This window comes from Sorex araneus, chromosome 2, assembly GCF_027595985.1.
Source record: "Sorex araneus isolate mSorAra2 chromosome 2, mSorAra2.pri, whole genome shotgun sequence".
Lineage (NCBI taxonomy): Eukaryota > Metazoa > Chordata > Mammalia > Eulipotyphla > Soricidae > Sorex > Sorex araneus.
In genome coordinates, this window is record NC_073303.1 from 355353024 (window position 1) to 355373752 (window position 20729).

Below are 20729 nucleotides of genomic sequence, written 5' to 3' on the forward strand. Positions count from 1 at the left end.
TGGTGCTGGTAGCCTGGCCCCATGGGATCAACTCTGACAGATGTCATGCAAGTGACATTAGAAGGGTTGACACGAAGCATCATCACTTATAGAGACTATAAGTTTATGCCCAACTGTCAACTTTGATCAGCTGAGGACCATGGTCAGTGAGAAGACAAGGGTCACTGCCACTGAAACAAGACCAGGCTATGTCTATCATCGACATGGTATGATATAACTCCTCCCAGTTCTGGGGAAGGGAACGCTCCTAGAGCAACATGGCTAATGAAGGTAAAACTCCCCAGCATAAATGCTAAAGAGAAGATGGGTAATGGGTGATGGGTGTTCTGGTAACTTGAAGCCATACAAAGGCATCAGCAAGTTCATTCATTATTATAAGTGCTTTTCAGGGCCACTGAGTTGGTGTGGCACTAGTTTACCTCCAAAGGTTTTGGTGTCCCCAAAACACTGAGTGTTATTTAAATTAAGATTGACATGAGTGGAAAGAAATTAAAAGCATCTGTTTGATTGGTTGGTTTGTTTCTTTGATTTTGGTCTGAGGGCCACATCTGGGGGTGTTTGAGGACTAATCCCAGCTCCATGCTTCATCTCATGGGATCATGTGGTGCCAGAGATTGAATTGGAGTCTCTGTATTACCTATGAACTCTCTCCCCAGCCCCTAAAATAATGTTCTTTTAGTCTTGAGTTCCTACATTCTCTTATTTCATTGCTATCAAAGTAAAGGCCCAATTTTGACACATCTACCACATAGAGATACTCTCTGTTGGGAGTTCCAAAAGACTTTTTAATGGAGACAACAGTGAAATTGAGTTCTAAAGTCTAATTTAGGTGTAAGTCACAAAAGAAGTAGGATTGATGTTGAATACTGGGCAGGAGGCCCCCCATAACCAAGGTCTGGAAGCAAGGGATCCCTAATGAAGTGCAGAAACTTTGAGAGAGTCAGTTTTCTGATCAGAGTAGGGAGCGGAGACAGAGAAGACTGGGAAAGTAAGCAATACTGAGTAAGGGAGACTTACATTATGAACACACAGAGGAGCAGTATTTCTTGACCTCTTTCCAAATCTGCCCCCCTTCCAACCTTATTTCTAGCTGGTTCCTTACTAGCCCCCTTATCTCATTACGTGATGCCACCCCCGCTTATATGATTTTTCCCCAGTGGTCACCTTGGTCACCTGGGAGCTCACAGGGGTTCAAATGGCCCATGATTGAGAAACAATGGTCCAGAAAGCAGTGGTGACACCAGATGACTCAAGGCAGAGGATAAGATCAGCTGTGTGTAGACAAGAGCTTGCAGTAGAGCTGGACCCCAACTAAAGAGACTTGGTGGTGGTGATCCAGGTCGGAGAGGTCGAATCCAGACCCAAGAGAATGGTAATGGAGGGGACCAAATCAAGACTATGAAAATGGAATGAGCACTTAGTGATTGGTTTCACCTGGAATAAGACAAAGTTGGGTGTCAAGGATGATAGCTGGGGAACCAATCAGATGGTAACATTCATTGAAAAGTAAAACATAAAAAAGATGCAGCTTTGCAAGGGTGGAGTAACGTGATCCCAAGAAGGGGCTCCCAAGAGGCAGTTGGCCATGGTGGTCTGGAACTTAGCAAGGAAATCAAGGCTGCAAAGCAACAATCAATAAAATGCGTGTGGGGTGAGATAATAAATGTGAGACTACAAGGAAAATCAGCAGTAGGAAAAAGAGGGTATGGAAAAGGCTGGGGTGTAGTCAGAGTGGGAGAAAAAACGGAAGAATCTACAGATGAACAGATTGTCAGAGGAAGGCAGGGCTAATAGTGCCCCAGAGCTCTCTGTGAGAGATTTTTGTCACAGAGAGTGCCATGGTGAGGAAAGCTCAGACTCATTGATACCTCACTTTGTCTTGCAGCATACAAAATCGGAGAGTCTTGGATTTTTTTCCTTATAGTTTAAGGCCAAAGAGACACTGCATTTTATCTCCTCAGCCTTAGAATTGCATTGTGCTGGGAAGGCCCTCACACTGAGGCCACAGGGTCAGTGTTAGCATTTGGATTTCAATTTGCTTTTACAGATATAGTACAGGAGGTAAGGCACTTACCTTGCATGTGGCTGCCTTGGTTCAATCCTCAGAGCCACATTAGGGTTCCCCAAGCTGTCAGATGTCACTCCTGAGCATAGAGCTAGGAATAACCCCTGAGCACTGCCAGGTTGGCTCTAAAACAATAATAAAAGTAGTTTAGGCAATATGGGCTACAGTAGTGTTAACATCCATGGCACTGATATACTAAGTTACTTCACCCCTCAGCTCCAAGTGCCCCCACCCCTCCACCACTGGCCTTCTCTTACCTCCTCTTCAGCTGTCCCTCACCTGCCCCCCACTGCTTGGTAAGCACAACTTTGTAGACCAAGACCAAGTGTTTGTCTTTGTTCCATACTCTCTGTTTCCTTGAATTATCTTTCTCTATACCACAGATTAGTGAGGTTATTCTGGACAGTTTCGGATTTATGTGAGAATGGGAAACAGGAAGTGATAAAATTACTTGGAATCCCTTCACAGTTTATCATGTTTTTAAGGGAGACACAAGATAATTTAAATGATTTGGATTTTATTTGGTACTCATATGATCTCATCTGAACCACAATTAACCTCCATGAAGTTTCCCACTTCTAACAATGTGGAAAAGGAAATTTTGGGAAAGCTTAGACTATTCAAAGAGCCAGCAGTGGGTCCATGGGAGCATTTGGAAGAGAAGACACAAGCATTTCTTCCTGCCCCCTCCTCCCAAGGCCCTTCCAAATTACCGCAGCAGAAGCAAGAAGAGGAGAGGAAAGGAAAGAGCAGGTAGAGGAAGACTCTTACTCTCCAAGGCTCTGAGACCAGTGGAACTGTGAGACACACAGCACTTGATCTTCTCTAGCAAATCCCGCTCAGCCTCAAAGTTGCACTGTGCTGTGAAGGCCCCGACACTGAGGCTGCAGGGTCAGTGCTGGCATTTGGATTTCAATTTGCTTCTGAAAGAAAGTGTTGGGACGATTGACTTCCACCAAGCTTTCATCTCAGGCACCTTAGCCCTCCCCCCATCCACTACTCTATGGTCTCCATGCATCCCCCATGGCCACATGTTGGGCTATTTATCCCCCCCATGCCCTCTCAAACCCCACAGGGCCCAGCTATCATGTCAGGGTCAGAGCACACAAAGCACTGGGAGATCATGTGTTTAGAGTAGAGGTAGATGAAAGGGGACCCTGGTATCTTCCCTCTTATTCAATGTTAAGTAATTCACAAGATTACTTTAATTTGGGGGGCTAGGGGCACACCTAAAGGTGTTCAGAGCTTACTCCTGACTACTCTCAGAGATGATTCTCGGCAGAGCTCAGGGAACCATATATGGTATAGGAACCAAACCCGTGTGATCTGATCTTAACCACAATTAATCCCCATGAAATTTCCCCCTTCTACCCTATGTTGGCCATGTGCAAGGCAAGCACTTACCCTATGCTATCTTTCTGGCCCAAAAGATTGTTTTTAAGTTGAAAGTAAAACCTGAATACATTGTTAATATAAAAACTACATTCATTTCTGAGATAAAACATGACTTCCATAAAATGTCTTGTTGCTTTACTCTCTGACCAACTGCCACTTGAAAGATTTCAGGAAAAAACTATGAAGAATAACTGGCAAAAGGATTAAAAAGCTTAAGATGAAATTTCAGAACTTGTCTGTCCCACTCACCTCCCTTTTCTTCAAGATCATTACTTGATACCTTCTGTCCCTTATTTTTTCTTTTTTAGGGGGTCACACCCAGCGATGCACAGGGGTTACTCCTGGGTCACTCAGGAGTTACTCCCTGGCGGTGCTCAGGGGACCATATGGGATGCTGGGAATCTAACCCAGGTCAGCCGCGTGCAAGGCAAACACCCTACCCGCTGTGCTATCGCTCCAGCCCCCTTCTGTCCAGCTCTTGATCTCCCACCACCATCGCCTTTGCTTCCCCTCCAGCATGAAGTTTCCCCTTCTACTAACTTATCTGAAGTATACTAACCTCCCATGAACTCCCATAGTATCAATGAATTACCCCTCTCCTGCGTCCCTGTCTAATTAAGCATATGCCACAGCTCCTTTGTGTTATTATATCATCCCCATATATTGACGCAAGGTTTGACTCAACTGCTTAAAGAACAAGAACAGAATCTGCTGCCTTTATACACGACCACCCCCCCCCCAAAATCACAGAGGGAGCAAGAGACCATTCCCAGAGAAATAAACAACAGCAGCAGCACCAACTTAGATTTAATGAGCACTCACATGCAGTATCTTGTCTGAACCTCTAATAACCCAGAGATGATATTTTCCTACACTACAGTATGAAAAAGACACTTAGAGAGGCTTAATTGATCCTAGGACAGCCTCACAGGTGAGAAGAGACAGCTCTATTAGCACTGCACAGCCTCTGGTCTCAGTCACCAAGGGCTGAAAATAGTTGATATTAAATCTTAGAATGTCAACAGAATATTCTAGAAGACCTTCACAGACTCCACATAGAAAAGAAACACCCAGCAGAGATCCACCCTCATGCTGCATGCACCAATCACTAAACATCAGTAATTTAAGCCACTGGATCTTGGTTTAAGTTACTAAGTTTGGGAATAACTTATTAGGGAGCAGCAGAAGTGAGATCCTTCTCACTGGCTCTGAAACCGCCTCTTCCTGTAGCTGGCATTTAACGTTTCTTGTGCTATTATCACTGATTGAACATTAGACAAGGACTCCCCTCCCAGTTCCTGGTTGATGCTCTTTCACCCAGAGCTCTGAAAGGCTCTGGGACACACCCAATTCTTTTCACTGATTCCCTCCTGGGCCTCTCTTCCATACACACCCCAAACCTCAGATAGTTCTTTCTAATTCTCCTATATCCCTTCCCCACTTTCCCATCATCTGCCCTCTATCCTTGAGGCTCACTCTACGTGTTTTTGAATTTTAAAAGAATTTAGTAAACCAGAAAGACAGATTAAAAACATCCTCTTTTGAGGAGGCTTGGAAGAAAGAGTCCAAATTTTTAGTGGTCTCTTGATATGTCCTTCCCACCTTCTGCTCATTTGCCTACATGAACCAGAAGACCACGCACTCATTCATTTTACGGCAGATATTACAAACTTCCTCCTCCCACCCCCACTCCCCAGCAGGAGGTTCTAATTAATGCTTGGTCCCTCAATCTAAAAATTGTTTGATGTTTCATTTCTCTTGAAGCCATAGTAGTGCAGGTTGCTTTATTTCTCCAAGAAGACATATTAGGAAAATTAAACATTAACATCGGTAAGTATGTCATAAACCTCAGTCCATCTTTCGGAATCTTCTGTGCTGCTCTACTCACACAATACCTTCTTTCCCTTCCATCCTATTCTGATTAATCAAGAACCCATTGAAATTGAGATTTCTCCAGTGCTATTTAACTGGTGAGAATAAGCCATTAACAGTGTCTAAACAAGCCTTCCAAACTTAAAAATAATTTCCTTGGAAGATAAACTAACTTTTCTATTGTGTGAGCCACCCAAGGAACCTCAACAGCTTCCTGTTTTATTGTCTGGACCATGTGTGCCCACCAAGCCACACATGCACCTTCCCCAAGCAGCTCTCAGGGATTGTATAAAGGCAAAAGTCCCCAGAATTGCATGACTCAGTCTTTGTCTTAAGCCTCAGGCATCACATCCTGTTGTCCACCTAAAATTCCAGAAGGCAACTGTAAAGACAAAAGACACTTATTTAGGATCAAATGCAATTTGTGATATACAGCTTCCAGTAGCAAATTTAAACCATGACCCAGCCCAGAGGGAGAGTGTCAGGACTTTTTATGGAAAGAAAGGAAGATTTTATACATAACATAAGATTAGTGTTAACAAAGGTAAAGAATTCTTGTCTATACAGAATTAGTCATTGAGTCAAGGGGGGGGGGGAAGGATGATAAGGGACCTTGACTTATTCTTTTCTTAACCTAAAAGTTCATAGTTATCAGTTCTAGCAAATACCAATTGTTTGCTTGATAGTGTATTGAACAAGTGCTTTTGGCCCAGCTCATGGGACAATCTCCGGCCAGTTTTCAAAGCCCTTTCCATATCTAATGCCCTCCCCAATCAACCAAAATAACCCCTATAACAAATTTGTTCTTATCTTTTTTATCACAAATATAATGTTTCTAATTTTTTCTCACAAGCCTACAATTTTCCTTTTTTTGTTATTGAATCACCATGAGAAAAGTTACAAAGCTTTCAGGTTTAAGTCTCAGTCATACAATGATCAAACACCCATCCCTTCACCAGTGCACGTTATACCACCAAGAACCCCAGTAAACCTCCCATCCCACCTCCCTCCTCCCGCCTGGGTGGCTGATGATTTTCACTTCACTCTGTCTTTACTTTGATTACAATCAATATTTTAACAGAAAACTCACTTATTATTTGGAATTTTCCCCCAACAATCAGACCTACTGAAAAGGCATCATTTGATAATTTGTTTTCCATTGCTGAGAATGAAGAGCATGTGAGGCCGTGCGATTTTGGATTTCTCATATTTTAGTAATTAAGTCCAGAGAAATTTCTGCCAGAAGTCATGTCACTGCAAGCTTGTACCTCTGTTTAGTGGGCTCTAAAAGATGGTGGTCACCATGCCAACGCCGCCATCTCGAAAAGGAAAGGCCGAGAGAGAAAAACCTTTCCCCTTCCGGGGGGCATGGGACCGTAGCTTAGTTCACAGTCTAGAGGCATTTGTGCAAGAAGCCGCTGGGTTCCGAAAGTAGTTTATGGGCCTCCAGGATCATGGTCACTCAGGAACGGAGGAGTCGTTCCTGTGGGGCCACTCGGGGTCTCATCTGGTTCCTTTTCCTTTTTATGTTCTTAATTTGTCTCATCTCTTTCACATTTTTAAATAACCAGTTTTACTTAAGTACAAAATTATTTTCTTTTGTGTTTTTATTATCCTCAAAAAATCACCTGCCTTCTCTTACTGATTAATACACCTATTATTTCCCTTTACTTTTCTTCATTTTTATGCATATAAATGAAAATTCTTACTAAAATATCTCAAGTATCCTTAGTTCCTTTTAATTAGAAGACAAATATTTGAAAGTACTCAAAATATAAAAATAAATGTACATCTCTAACTTAGCAAAACACCAAGGGAATAAATAATTGAAAATAAAAATGGAAACTTTCAATTAATTTACACAAATTTTGGTATAGGGCCACCCCTAGAAGTGTTCAGGGTTTACTACTCCCAGTTGTGCTTAGGGTTTGCCCTCAAAGATGTTTAATGGTCTGTGTGGTAGTGGAGATTGAGGGGAGCTGGACACATACAATGAAGACTCTAAACACCTGTTCTATCTCTCATGTCCCAGGAAACTCTTTTTAAGACTATGGGCATATTGCTGAAACGTTTATCTAAAATACATTGCTAAAAAGCTTCATGTTGGGGCCAGAGAGATGGTACAGTATATAGTACAGCAGGTAGGGCGTTTGCCTTGCTCACGGCCAACCAGGATTTGATCCCCAGCATCCTATATGGTCCCTCAAGCTCCACCAGGAGTGAGTGCAGAACCAGGAGTAACCCCTAAGCATTGCTGGGTGTGGCCAAAAAAAGAAAAGAAAAAAAGTTTCACACAAGCATGGAGAATTCATGGGTAAAACATGGGTTGTAGCAGGGGCAAGTAAAAAATCCATTTTGGGGCACTCTGTTTTTTTCCATATTGTGGCTATTGTAGACAGAGCGGCAATGAACATGAAAATGCAGATGTCATCTCTACTATACCTTTTTGCCTCTCCGGGATATATTCCCAGGAGTGGTATTTCTGGGTCAAATGGGAGCTCAATTTCTAACTTTTTGAGAATCGTCCATATTGTTTTCCAAAAGGGCTGAACCAGTCGGCATTCCCACCAGCAGTGAAGGAGAGTCCCTTTCTCCCCACATCCATGCCAACACCGGTTGCTTTTGTTTTTTGGGATGTGGGCCAGTCTCTGTGGTGTGAGATGATATCTCATGGTTGTTTTGATCTGCATCTCCCTGATAATTAGTGATGTTGAACATTTTCTCATGTGCCTCTCAGCCATTCGGATTTCTTCTTTGGAAAAGTTTCTGTGTTCATTTCATCACCCCATTTTTTGATTGGGTTGGCAGTTTTCTTCTTGTGGAGTTCAACCAGTGCATTGTATACCCTTGTTATCAACCCTTTATCGGACGGGTACTGCATAAATATCCTTTCCCATTCTGTAGATTGTCTTTGTATTTTGGTCACTGTTTCTTTTGAGTTGCAGAAGCTTCTTAGTTTGAGATAGTCCCATTTATTTATCTTTGTTTTCACCTGCTTGGCCAGTGGCGTGTCAGCTTTGAAGATACCTTTGGCTTCAATGTCATGGAGGGTTTTGCCGACCTTATCTTCAATGTACCTTAGGGATTCTGGTCTGATGTTGAGGTCTTTAATCCATTTTGATCTGATTTTTGTACATGGTGATAGATGGAGGTCTAAGCCCATTTTTTGCATGTAGCTGTCCAGTTTTGCCAGCACAATTTGTTAAACATGCTTTCCTTGCTCCACTTCACATTTCTTGCTCCCTTATCAAAGATTAGATGATCATATATTTGGGGGTGTATGTCAGAGTATTCAACCCTATTCCATTGGTCTGCAGCTCTGCCTTTGTTCCAATACCATGCTGTTTTAATGACTACCGCTTTGTAGTAGAGTTGGAAGTTGGGGAGGTTGATTCCTCCCATTTTCTTTTTCCCAAGGATTGCTTTAGCTATTCGTGGGGGCTTATTGTTCCATATGAATTTCAGGAGCGCTTGCTCCATTTCTTTGAAGAATGTCAAGGGTATCCCTATAGGGATCTCATTGAATTTGTACAATGCTATGGGGAGAATTGCCAATTTGACAATATTAATTCTTCCAATCCATGAGCAGGGGATGTCTTTCCATTTCCTTGTGTCCTCTTTTATTTCCTGAAGTAGTGTTTTATAGTTTTCATTATACAAGTCCTTTACCTCCTTTGTTAAGCTGATTCCGAGGTACTTGATTTTTTGAGGCGCAATTGTGAATGGGATTGCTTTTCTCAGGTCACTTTCTTCTCTCTCATTATTTGCATATAGGAAAGCAATGGACTTTTGGGTATTGATTCTATAGCCTGCAACTTTACTATATGACTCTATTGTTTCTAGGAGTTTCTTGGTAGAGGTTTTAGGGTTCTCTAGGTATAGTATCATATCATCTGCGAATAGTGAGAGCTTGATTTCTTCCTTTCCTACCTGAATGCCCTTAATATCTTTTTCTTGCCTAATCGCTATTGCAAGTACTTCCAGTACTATATTGAACAGAAGTGGAGAGAGTGGGCATCCTTGTCTCGTTCCTGTTCTCAGAGGGAAGGCTCTTAGTTTTTCCCCATTGAAGACAATATTTGCCATAGGCTTGTGATAAATGGCTTTGACTATATTGAGGAAGGTCCCTTCTATACCCATTTTGGCTAGTGTTTTCATCATAAACGGATGCTGAATCTTGTCAAATGCTTTCTCTGCATCTATTGATATGATTATATGATTTTTATCTTTTCTTTTGTTGATATGATGGATTATGTTGATTGATTTCCGGATGTTAAACCATCCTTGCATCCCCGGGATTGGCTAAAGAAACTCTGGTATATTTACACAATGGAATACTACGTAGCTGTCAGAAAACATGAAGTCATGAAATTTGCATATAAGTGGATCAACATGGAAAGTATCATGCTGAGTGAAATGAGTCAGAAAGAAAGAGACAGACATAGAAAGATCGCACTCATATGTGGAATATAAAGTAGCTGAGAGGTACAAGCTTACAATGTTGTGATTCCTGGCAGACATTTCTCTGGACTTAATTACTATATACTAAAATACAGAAATCCAAAACTATGCTGCTGCTAGTACGGCCTCCTGACTTCATATCTCTTCATTCTCAGCAATGGAAAACAAATTACCAAATGCTTTCTTTTCAGCAGATCGACTTTAGAGGGGAGAAACTCCAAATCAATAATAGTGAATTTTTTTGTTTAAATATTGAATGTAATCAAAGTAAAGTGAAAGTAAAGTGAAATTTACCAGTTACACATGCGAGGTGGGGGGCTGGGGAGGTGGGGGAAAGGGGGGAGGTATATCGTGATTCTTGGTGGTGGAATATGTGCACTGGTGAAGGGATGGGTGTTTGAGCATTGTATAACTGAGACTTTAACTTGAACGCTTTGTAACTTTCCACATGGTGAATTAATAAAAAAAAATCCATTTTTGGAAACTGGCCTCACATTCTGGGGGAAAAGGCAGCTCAGATAGAGAATGGAATACCAAGTAGAGGATGTTGAGAGGACCCATTCAGGTTGAAAGATGCGAACTGAAAGTAGACTATAGACTGAACATGAAGGCCACTCAATACCTCTATTACGAACTACAACACCCAAAAGGAGAGAAAACAAATGGGAATTCCCTGTCGTAGAGACAGGGTGGGGTGGTGGGGGATAGGGTAGGGGTGGTGGGAGGGATACTGGGATCATTGGTGGAAGTGAATGGGCACTGGTGGAGGGATGGGTAAACGATCACTGTATGAGTGAAATGCAAACAAAAGTTCATAAGTTTATAACTGTGTATCAGAGTGATTCTCTAATAAAAATTTTTTTAAACTCCATTGTTTCATTTACATCTATTCTTTTTACTTCTTAATAAATCTCTCACAAAGTTGACCATTTAAAAATGGCAGGATCTGGGTGATTCAAAGAGAGCAAGGGCAGGTTTGCATGTGAGTGACCCAAATGTGCTTCCCAGAACTTCATAATCTCCCAAGTATCAGTGGGAGGAACCCCATTCTGAATGTCAATGCTAAGCATCACTGGGTGTGCCCACCCTCCAAATGGTTTAGATATGAAAGACAGTCGGGGCATACATTCTAGGTCCCAAAAGTACAAAGAAAGCATGCAAATTCCATTGAGAAAGACTTTATACAAATAGTAGTGAATTGGAATTGTGTCTTAGAGCCATCACGCCTAAGGTCCAATAAAGACTAAAGGTCAAAGTTGGTGCTCCAAACCACTGATCTATCCCCAAATGTCTTTCTTGGTGAATTTTTAAAAGAATTGCATTTGGCCCTGCCCGAACATCTTCAACTCTACCAAGAGATGCAATTTCTTTGTAGTGGTTTTCCAGGCTCCATTTTTAAAAATATCTCCCTAGATATCAACTTTTCATATTGTCACTGTGCTGTGTCAACTTGGAATAAAAACATGGGGCTGATTCTGCTAGAGGGGAGGTGGTCTCACTTAACACACATTTGACAAGACAGACCTGTGAGAACCTCTTCCTCCACTCCCAGCTTGAAAAGGATCCTTTTTTCCCCACTCTACTAAAGGTCATCCACTCCTCTAAAGTCCACTTCAAGTCCCACATCCTCTCTAAAGCCTCTGCTAGCCACTTTACATAACCTTTTCCTGTAACCTTCCTGCTGCCTATGGCAACAAGTATGTCATTTGTATCGTTCTTCGAGGCACCACCAACATCATAGAGAATAGTTTGTGAATTGTGGAATTTGTCTTCCCAACACCAATTTGAAGTGTAGAAAGTGTGTGTCAATACCTGGACATCCCGAGATGCCTAACAATGGACAATGCACAGTGCAAACGGTTGCCCAGTGGTTCTTTAAAAAAGGAGGGAAAGAAAAAAAGGAGGAACGAAGGAAGGAAAGAAGGGAGGGAGGGAGGAGAGAAGGAAGGAAGGAAGGAAGGAAGGAAGGAAGGAAGGAAGGAAGGAAGGAAGGAAGGAAGGAAGGAAGGAAGGAAGGAAGGAAGGAAGGAAGGAAGGAAGGAAGGAGGAAGGAAGGAAGGAAGGAAGGAAGGAAGGAAGGAAGGAAGGAAGGAAGGAAGGAAGGAAGGAAGGAAGGAAGGAAGGAAGGAAGGAAGGAAGGAAGGAAGGAAGGAAGGAGTAACTGGATAAATTAAAGGAAAAAGACATGCCATCTTTCATTCATTTAATTAAGAATACAAGTTCTTGATATTAAGCCTGCGGGGATTGCATAGAACAATTCGCCGGAGACTTGGTGCAAACAAGACTAGAGAACTCACTAAACATCACAAAACCATTCTCGGGAAGAGTACTTTTTCAAAGCCAAGATAGAAAGACTGGGAGGTAAGAACCTTAGGAAGGCGGAACCTTTAGGCTGCGTAATGCAGACCTCCGCCCGGAAGGGTTTTCTGCACGCTCCGGGACGCGCTAGAGGAAATGGGGCGGGGGACGAAGACGGTGCACCGTATCTCGGAAGTTGGGTGCTGTGTATCCGGACCCGCAATCCCGTTCTCAGTTGCATCCCCAAATTTTCCCGAAAGTTGCTTTTGCAGCAAAGCACTCAGGTCCCAGAGTGCTCCCGGCCCATGACTGGCTGTTTGGGAACCAGCGGCGGGAGGCACAGGAGGCGTGAGAGCGCGCCCAGGAGACTGGGCTGCGGGGACGCCTGCCTGGTCTCAGCTGGTGACCGTCTGCAGAGCAGCTCCGGAGCCCCTGTGCCACCCTGGCCGCACAGCCGCTGCCGAAGTTGCGCTCCCTTAGGTTAAGACGGTGCCTTCTTCAGGCATCTTCCTCTAAAGAGGGTTGTGGCATGAATCTGAACAACTCGCGCTCGTCCTTAGAGAAGGTTGAATGCCAAGGCCCAAGAGGGTCGCATTCTTGAAGGGGAAAGGAGGTAAGGTCACGCTACAAATCCGTGTCCTACATCCCATCTTGATTCTGTGGACCGAGGAGTCAGGGGAAACGTGTGGCAACGGCAGAAACGGCCTAAAAACTGCTTATAAGATTTGAGAAGTGGCTCCAAAGAGGAGTTTATGCAACGCCACAAGATAACTCAGCACTTGGGGACCATGCAGCTGAGATCCCAGGAAGGGGAGGGGGCGGTCCCAGTCAAAGACAGTGGGAGGGTGGGGACCCGGCACAACCACTGAAAATAGTGTGGGGTGTATGGGGGTGTGTGCGCGTTGGATATTGTATTTGGAAATTTATCTGTAGAGCTAATTTGAGACTAAGGACAGTATCTCCATCGAGACAGTACTTCGTGTTTTGCCAGGCACTTCCAGACACTGTCAACCCAAGATCAGCCAACTTGCTCCAAATTTGAGACTTCGAACTCTGTTTCGCCCATGTGATTTTGCGGGACCCCTCCCCAGGTGAGGGCAGGTTACTTCTGGTTTGCTTGGTCCCGCAGACTAGACCTTTGGGTTGCCAAGGCTCAGTGCCCAGTTGTGCCAGACCACCACCCTGGAAAAGAAAGTTGGTAATAGATTCCAATATTCGGGCTCTAGTCATTTAGGGTCATCAAAAGTATCACTGGCTGTCAGTCTCCTCTTTGGATTTAGCCAATGGCTCTTGGACAAAAGTCGTCCTTAATGCCAAGTTCAACATTTTTGATTCCTGCTTTGCAGATCTGGGCTTGCTAATTCTTGCATATGCCATTAGCTTTTTGATGCTTTAAGAGCAAACTGTTGAGTATTTGGGTTTCTTCATGGTTTTCATTAGGGCCATATTAAGTCGTCTGCTTCTACTGGAAACAAATCTTATTAGGAACAGCCCCCTCCCCACTCCAGTAGTGCCCCCATATTGCATTACAGCAGTAGCCTACCCCTTCTTATACCCCTCAAACTGCCCAGATGACATCCTGTTTTATAGCCTGTACAGAGACAGTGGAGCCATGCTTCAGCACTTCTGGCTTTAAAACGACACATGCACCATTGGTTAAAACTTGACCCAGTCATCATAGCTTGGTGCCACTACTGCATGGGAAGTTCACACCAGTGGGCTCCATCTCGTGCATCTAACAAAAACACAGAACCATGGGCATTATTATGGGATGGATGAAGCCACAGCACACTGAAAAGCCTGCCCATCTTATGAGAACAAGAAAGCACAATTGTCCTGACTTGAGCTAGCAAAATCAATAAATCCCAGTAGTTTTGATGCTGTGGGGCCACCTGACCCTTGTTGCCGGCATATCTTGTTTTTTTTCTGTTAAAGGGTCCCTTTTTGCATTCCCTTCTGGTTTGATTTTGTTTCCCTGACTGCCAACCACCTGTGTTCATCCAAGAGAATTGAGGTACAATTTTCTTACTCTTTAATAAATCTCCCCTGTCTTATTTCACAGGAGGGCAGTGAGTCAATGCCTCACAATTGAACGAGACTGACCCGGCCACCCAGTGTTTCCAAGGTCAACATCACCATTCTATTGGCCTACCCCTGGAGCAGCTGGTTGTGAGATTCTCTCCCCTCTCCATTTTTCTCCTTCTTTTTCTCAAGGTGGGTCTCAGCTCCTGGAGGAGTGAGTTGCTGAAGCGATCTACACTAACCCAGGAACATCCCCTTTTCATTCTCCCACATCATGGTCCTGTACTCAGACAAGCCTCTCTATCTTTCTGACTTTATTTCCCAACTCTATGGCCTCACTGTCTACAACTCCTCTATTTTATTCCGCCTCTTTCCAGAGTTAGAAGTTACTGACCTCTCCTGTATCTTCTGTGATGCGGCCTCTGCCTCCTTCGTGGCCTACCTCTCTCACAGCCGTCGCCTGGAATGCTTCCCTCTTTTCCTCAGCCACATTGTCTTCTGTGACAGGCCACCCCATGTCCAGCCATTTCAGTATCTGGTCAGCCAGCTGCACTACCTCAAGGTCCTTCTGCGCCATTCAGCCCTGCCAGAGCGTCCCTCTCACTGTGTTCCTCGAATACTTGGCACTCTCCAGAATTGGGCCTTGCGGAATCTTTTCTACCATGTCCGTGAGCAGGTTATGCCCTACTTTTTTCAGTTATCCAACCTTCGGGATGCTCGGTCCAGGGCAATCCACCCTACCACTGAAGGTCTTTTCATTGGCCATACCTTGTGGAGAAACAGCACTGAATCTGAGCAAGGCCAGCACCAACCTCAAGTACTGGCCCCAGACACTTCTGGAGAATAGAGAGTAAGTTTTTCAGGCAAGATGCCCTCAAAACCTCTCCCATTTTCTCTCTCAGAGTTGAAGAAATAGGAAGTCCTGAGACATTTCTCCAAACCTGCTTCTCTTGACCTCATCCCTCCCTTTTAAAATATAGGAGACAGTTCTGCTGCTTCTCTTCCCTCCACCTCACCCCCTGCACTGCAGCCTCAGAAAGCTGGGGGATATGGATCCAGACCATTTAAATAAGAGACTCCTGGTCTTTCTATGTAACATTTATAATGAAATCCCAGTATCATTTAGATAATAGTTTTAAGGATGGCCTTAAAATCAGAAAATCAGATGGGCCAGACACATAATGCAAATTGGAGATGACTGCTGGACTAGAACCATTACCGACTAGATTCCACGGGACATCAAAAGAATGCCTGGCCACTCACTGACGAGATGGTCAGACTTCTTCGTCAAGACCATGAATGAATGATTTGAGGCTCTTCGTGTTCCTGGAGTGAGCAGACGCCATTGGGCTACACTAGCACATGAAAGGGTTGAATGGAGATGTTACTGGCACCCACCAGAGCAAATCAATGAGCAACAGGATGACAAGTGATACAAGGAAGGGCTAGTGGGTAACTCATGCCCAAACTGCCCTTTGGATGGTGGGGGCAGTACTTGACTGGAAGAAATACCCTCATAAAATGCAACCTTCAATTCCTGACTTTTCCTCTTAACTGGTCCAGGGAGTCATCATTTACTGCAAGGGCCATTAAAAGATTAGCAATCTTCTTGTCTCTCAGGGCAATGCTTTAGATTCAGGAAAACCCTTACCTCTGACCCCCTTCCTGAGTACCCCTAAATACTGAGGAAGAATGGGAAGGAAAAGTAAAATGGTAGCGTGGGAACTGATGGGAAATAGAGGACAGATAGGTAATACCCCCAAAGGGTCCCAGTCAAAATTGGTAAAATACCTCCATTATAGTCTTGGGGAAAGAGCAACTTATGGGCTGATGGACAGAATTTTCTTTGGTAAGGGGCCCCAAGGAACAAAGCATGCATGCCAGTCCTGCTAGATAAGCTTATTAAAATACAACCTCAAGGCTGCCACCACTGGTGGAAAGGGTCCAACAAAGAAACATTCCGGGTCAGACTGGCCTGTAGGTGTTTCTCAAGCAACTTCCTATGGAGGAGACAAGGTAGTCCTCCTCCAGGTACCTCCACAGGATGGGGAGAAATGTATCCCACCCCCAGCTCCACAAAAAATGCATCAGCAGTAGTGGGGTCCTCCTGAAGGAAAGCTTCCCTTACTTTGGGCTTCCCAGGTTCCTACAAAGTCTTGGTGGCCCTATTCACTTCTCCCAGATCACTCAGGAAATTGAGCAGAGACATGATCCTGGATAGGTAGGGACAACGCCCTGCGTCTGTCTGAAATAGCTTCACAAGATGGATCTTCGTCCCAAATTCCAGAAAGGAACTTTGGGGTATCATGTCTCTGGGGGAAGAGGGGGGAAAATTAGGGACAAATCCCTCCCAGTGTCCAGGATGTGGCTCCACATAGTACCAAGTTAGAGCCTGCCCAGTGCCTTCCCACATGCTCCCCAGGACATCCTAGTTTATTTGGCCTGATTGGGAGATATGGTGGAGCCGAAAGTCATGGTGCACCCTGGTAAGACTGATCCTAAACATCACCTCTGTAATGCCCTACCTCATTGAAAGCTCGTGCCTGTGGACTGCATCTCGTACATCTAATGGAAAACAGTTACGGAATGGATAGAGTCTCAAAGCACTCCAGGGGGCTTATCTGTCTCATGAGAGCTCAAAAGACAGAATTATCCTGATAGGAACCTATCAAAGCCAAGAAGATGCTGGTAGTTTAGAAGCATTCTCACTTAAGCCCCGCTGAAAGGTGGTAAAGTGTTATGCATGACACCCTGTCTGTTATAACAGTACTATAAACCACTGTGCCAAAGGTTATTTAAAAAATACTTAAATGCCTCTCATAGAGGTAGGTTGGTGGGTAGGAGGGTAATGGGACAGGGAGTGGGGGTGGGCATTGGTGAAGGGAAGTGGACACTGGTTAAGGAATTGGTGTTGAATGAAACCCAATGATGAATAACTATTCAACGGTGACTATGTTTTTAAAAAATTAAAATATGTCCTTTTCTATAAACTGTTTTGGTTTCATTTCTGCAGATGGCCTATGTTCATCAGAGCAGTTTTGTGCTCAAGAGGACAGGGCCGGTATCATGCCTAGCAGTCTAGTATAATCTCTATACAGAAATGAGGATCCCAGTTTTTGAACAGCATCGGGACATGAGCCTAGAAATCAGAAAGCGATGTATAGATTTTCTATGGTGCATCTTATGGGGAGGTTGTGAGAGGTAAGGGTAGGAGAAATCAATGGTTTTCTATTGGTTTCTTTGCTTCAGCCCACATAGAGAATCAAAGCATCCAATGTGTTAATGCTTAGACTGGGACTTCTAATCTTGGTGGCACCTGTGGGGATTTTAGAAACAAGCAGCATTGTCTGACTCATTCTGTTGCCTCATTGTTGGAGAGCCTTCCATTCCATGCCAAGAGGAAAAGAAACCTAAGCCACAGGTGGAAAAATCTACTCCAGGAGCACTCAACCCTGCTCAGACCATCAGCCCTGCTCTCAGCCTCCTGCAGCGAGGTGGGACTGGAAACAAGATGAGAATCAGGAATAGGAACAGTAGCTCTGGGCAGAGGCACCCATCAAAATGAGGGGCCTGTTTCCATATACATGTTGGTCATTTTCTTTGGGGATCACCCATTTACAAATGGGGTCATTGGGTTCTTTGTTGTTGAGTTTGTGAGTGCTTTACAGATCTTAACTATCTACCCTTTATCTGATGGCTTGTGTGCAAGTATTGTCGCCCATGCAGTAGGGTATCTGAGTTTCTTTCACTGTACAGAAGCTTTTTTTCTTTTAATTTTATTGAATCACCGTGAGGTCCAGTTACAAAACTTTTGTGTTTGAGATTCAGCCATACAATGATCGAACACCTGTCCTCCACCAGTGCACATTTTCCACCACCAATGTCCCCATACATGCCGCCCCCCCCAACCCATCCCAGTTCTCACTCTGCCTCTATGGCAGACAATTTCCCCTCTCTCTACTTTTGGGAATTATGTTTTACCCAAATTTTCCCACCACCATTCAAGCCTTCCTGCCAGGAGCAGATGCTAGATAATTTATTTTCCATTGCTCATTTTGAATATCATGAGAGTTCATGCGGCCACTTTGTGGCCATGCACTTGTACAAAAGCTTTTTCATTTGATGTGGGACTTAAAGATACACAGCAAGGTAAGCAACTAAGGGGCAAAAGCAGCATAGTGGGAGAAATGATCCACAATGTTGAGTGTAGCAGGAGGGTGGGGTGTTAAGAAAGGGCTGAGCTGTTGGGGTCCTTGGGAGAGGGAAGTAGGTACACTGGTGATGTGTGTGGTATTGGAATTATGTCCATGAGAATCCATTGTTTATAGTATTGTATACCACAGAATCTCAATCAAAAGAAATTTCTCAAAGTGAGGAGCTTTAAAAGGAAAAACAGTCTGTTCCCCAGGGCTGGGGGTGCTGGACCTCCAGAGTCTGGCTAGCAGGGCTGGTGGCAGTTCTGTGGGGTGACCCCTAGGCATTCCTACACCTCTCCCTTTGCTCTACAGGCTGCAACAGCCAATGGTCACTTGGCCAGGGTCCCTTCCTTTTCTAAAGGTACTAGGGTACAATTCTGGTCACCATTGACATCTAATCAGAAACTTGGTGGGCTGGCTCTGGGAAAGCCCTCACTTCCCTGCAGAAGAGACAGACGAGGCTGGCACCAATTCCAAAGCAGAGTGTTAATGTGTTGTCTGGAGTTGGACTAGCCACCTTGTGAGAAAAAGGCCCAGCATACTGCTCACACACCAGCCCTAATATCTCTTATGTTAGAAGAGTCCATTCTTTGTTCAAACTTTGGTGGTTGGATTCTCTGCTGTTTGCAAATGAAATACTCCTGTCTGATAAAGAGGGATTGAAGAGTCAGGTCCAGCATCAAAACAGAATTCTCCCCTGCCTTCATACAGTGCAGCAAGATCCAACAGCAAGTGTTAATTGAGCCTTCTGCGAGGCCAGCTCTGGACTACTGGAGCTGGAACTCACCATGGCAGTGGACATTGAAAGCACTCACCATCTGGGAAATGCAATGAATATAAATGAAATCTCACCCTATTATCTTTAAAAAGTCTCAGATAATCTAATGGATTTTGTCATATATTTTTTCCTACTGGTACCTTTCTGGCCAAGTACTATGCAAAGTCAAGGTGTAGAACAAAAAATCTTTATTTTCAAGTAAACTGGTATCTTGGAACTGACTCAATTAGTCCGTCCTTATCTTTGATGATGTGTGGTTGAAATGTTCTGATCCAGGACCAGATTGATAATACAGCAGATAGGGCTTTGCCTTGCATGCCACTGACCTGGATTTGACCCCCAACACCCCATATGGTCCAACACTCCAGAGCTTGCCAGGAGTGATCCCTGAGCTCAGAGCCAGGTATAATCAAAAAACAAAAAGAAAAAGAAAAAAAAGAAAAAGTGTTCTGATTCAGTGCCTAGTTTGATTTGACAGTTGACCTGGGGCCACTGGGGCCTAATAGAGCAACTTGACTGCTGAGTTGTAACAGGTTTATGGTGGTTCCTGAATGGAATCTACATCTCCAGGATATTTTCACAACTGTCTTCCCACCTCTAAAGGGGGCTGTAGGGATGGAGAGATGATGCATTCTCAGCTCTAAGTGGGGCTGTAGGGATGGACAGGTAATGCAATGGGCAGAAATGCATGTTTTGCACATGGGAGGCCCAGATAGTCTGCTTGGGTTCCAGAGCATCAAGTCAGGAGTAGCACCTAAACACCACCAGGTGTGGCTCCGAAATTTTCTTAAAGGTTACCTTACTCATCCTCCTAAATTTACTTCTATTCTTACACTCAGCCTGCTTGCAAAACTCAGCAAGCCTGTTACCTGGTGAGTAACCTCTAAGGTTTTAGAAGATGCCAGTTCCTTCCCCACCCACCAGCCCCCATCTGAGCAGGCGGGTGGCAGGTGCTAGGGGACAGGATGTCCCTTTATAGTTACCAGCTGTGACCCTTTTTGAATCCCAACTACTCAGCCCTAGCTACACTCTCCCACCCTCTGTAAGTTCTCCTGATAGTAGCATGTCCCTTTCAGAGGGTTTCAAACCCCCTCTTTGAAGGATTCTTTGGAGAAAGTGATGGGTGCCCCATGAGCCCAGCTTCAGTGCACATCTTTTCATGCATGTCCTGATGAGAGATGTTGCCTTGAAATTAATGACGGTCCCAACCTCAGTAAAAAATCCCTTTGATTGTGTGCAAAGTCTGGTCAGGGAAACAGTTCAGGACCACAGATGGAGACTGGGGCAAGCCCAGGCTTCAAGCCATTTGACTCAGGGAGAGTGTGCAAGAAGCAACACAGGATTAAACACTCACTAGAGCACCTGAAGCCAGGTGTATCATGGGTCGGCCTCACCCTGTCCCTTTCATGTTCCCAGCCTCCACCCCCTACTGCCTAACCAGGTTTCCTGCTCTCCAACTCGCGCTCCTATATCCTTTTCTAAGCATGCTTTTAGTGCTCCACCACCAATACCCACATCTCTATTTCTAGAGCACTTTAGTCCTATCTTCGGTTATAGAAGGAAGAAAGAGAACAAAAGTCCTTGACAAATATTTATCCTATAATCTAGAACATGGGAGAAAGTACAGTTCTGTACGGTATTT

The 20729-nt window shown here is 44.2% G+C and overlaps 1 long non-coding RNA gene across 1 annotated transcript; it reads left to right on the forward strand.

Moving 5' to 3' along the window:
- Window positions 1-12321: 12321 nt before the first annotated feature.
- LOC129402242 (uncharacterized) lies at window positions 12322-16887 on the forward strand. Its single transcript, XR_008628601.1, has 4 exons — window positions 12322-12704; window positions 13083-13182; window positions 14154-14305; window positions 14491-16887. It is a non-coding gene; the product is annotated as an uncharacterized LOC129402242 (long non-coding RNA).
- The last annotated feature ends 3842 nt before the right edge of the window (window positions 16888-20729 follow it).